This window comes from Diospyros lotus, chromosome 10, assembly GCF_014633365.1.
Source record: "Diospyros lotus cultivar Yz01 chromosome 10, ASM1463336v1, whole genome shotgun sequence".
NCBI lineage: Eukaryota > Viridiplantae > Streptophyta > Magnoliopsida > Ericales > Ebenaceae > Diospyros > Diospyros lotus.
Genome location: NC_068347.1, coordinates 8,706,785 through 8,709,168, shown reverse-complemented (window position 1 = coordinate 8,709,168; position 2,384 = coordinate 8,706,785).

Genomic DNA, 2,384 nt, shown 5'->3' with positions numbered 1-2,384 from the left:
TTAGAGGAAGAAGAAGAAGAAGACATACTAAAAAACGAGCAGAAGTAGTTAAGAGAAGGTCACTGACCAGGAGAGTAAAGGCCGAGGTCAGGAAAAAACAACCACGACTGGGCTAGAGCCTCGGAGAGCTCAGTAGACGCAATTTAGCTTGGGAAAATCTCGAGTCATGCCTGCGAAAAAGAAGAGCCAAGGAAACAGGTCAGTGAAGTTAAGCCTTGTTTTAAAGATCGTTTTGTTATTATTAACAAAGGAAATGCCTAAGGGCTTTGTCAAAGCCCAAGGGTCGGCCATGGCTAACCCAAGGGGATAAAAATATATATATATATATAAAATAATAATAATAAATAAATAATAAAAAAAGGGGCAAAAGTCTCAAGGGTCGGCCATGGCCGACCCAAAGACGCCCCTGATATATATATATTTTATATATGTATATATTAAAAAAAAGATAAAATTTGCAGAAGGAGAAGCAGGAGGGGGGTCGGCCATGGCCGATTCGGCCAGGGCCGAACCCCCCGGCCTTGGCCGACCTCGGCCAGGCCGAGCCAAGCGCTCGGCCGTGGCCGAGGGGCTCGGCCTCGCCGAGATCTGGCGAGGCCGAGCATGGCCGAGCCAGAGCTCGGCCATGTCGGCCATGGCCGAGGAAGCTCGGCCTTACCTTGGCGAGGCCGAGCAAGGTCGACCTCAGCCGCGGCCGAGGTCGGGCCAGGCCAGGCCGACCTCGGCTATGGCCGAGGCGGCCTGGCCAGGTCGACCTCGGCCAGGCAAGGGCGCCTGGCCGAGGGAAAATTTGATTTTTTTTTAAAAAAAAAAAGCACAAAAAAGCAAAAGGGAAGCAAAGATAAAAAAATGAATAAATAACAAATAAGGAAAAATAAAAGCAAAGGAGGATGGGAAAGACTAACCTCAAGGAGATGAATGCTTGTCTTGAAATAATGATTGTGGGGTGGGGCCTTAGGGCTTATATAGAGGGGACCCAAAGGAAGAAAAATTCAAAATGACAATGTTTCCCTCCAAGCGAATTCTTCCCTCCAACCAAAACCCATCCCTATAATTCCAGGGTAGTAAAGGAGGTTTTTAAGCGCTAATCTCAACTTTAAAAACACTCTCGTGCGTCTTGGTAAAAATCAACAGTCAGGTAACCTACTCCTCGACCCAGCATGGTTTTCAGCTCGGCTCAAGGAGTGGGAGGCAAGTGATGTGGCACCAACTGAAATTACTAGAATACCCCTACGCGCTGATAGTCTCACCTGCCACGCGGATCACCTGAGAGACCGACACGTGGCAAGTCAACACTCCGGAGCGGAGCCCAGAAAATCTGGGCCGAACCGCAAGACCCGTTCCAACCTGACCCGGATTCTCGGGGGTCGTACCCACTCATCTCGGGTACCCCAAAACGGGTTCGCCTATAAAAGACAAGGACTCTCGCCAGGTATATTCAAGCTCCACAGCTCCCTCATTTACTACTACTTGCATTTACTCTACTGATTTGAGCGTCAGAGTCCACCCCGGGGGATCCAAGCCCCGGCCCTCCATTGTCTTGCAGGTTCTACACCCGAGGTCCGACATCCCCAAGTCCGAGGTACCATTCCCGAGGTCCAGTTGCAGAGGTGGCACGTGGTGGTCGGTCCCAAATACCATCATCAATTATGATATTTAATTAATGAAATAATCAAATCAAACATCAAATATGATGATATTAATATGATGAGATAATTAAAGGATTTAATAAGATAATTGATTACTTTAAAATTCTATTTGGTTTAGAAAATGTGGATAATTCCTAAAAAGTCTTGATGAGAGATTACTTCTATTATTATAAATAGGGTTTGGTTCTCTCTCAATCCAACATAGAAAAATAATTACAATTAATTATATTTTTACGTCCATAGTTAAGGTTTGTGTGAAGGGAGAGAAATCAAATTATGATATTTTCGTCATCAACCGACAATTCTTTTACAACTTAATTATTTGATGGATCAAGGTACGCGTTTATTTATTGCATTACGTGATTTACATGAGTCTCTTCAATTCATAGGTATAACATGTAATTATTTGTTATTAATGTACAAGTAATATAATGGTTTACATGACACTGAAGAAGATAGTTCTTTATTCTTAGAATCTCAATTTTAGAGGCATTTGAAAGAGCATGATTGTGTTGGAAGTTTGTCACAACTAGTAAGGTTGCGTTCTCTTTACTTTTCAATTTTCAATTTTGAGTTTTGAATTCATTTTTAGTTTTCTGTTTTGATTGTCTATTTTTAGAAAATTGAAAACGTGTTCTCTTTGTCATTTTGAAAAACTATTTCTCAAAACAAAAAATTAGAAAACGCGTTCTCTTTGAACTTTTGAAAATAATTTTTTAATGATATTTTATTTAA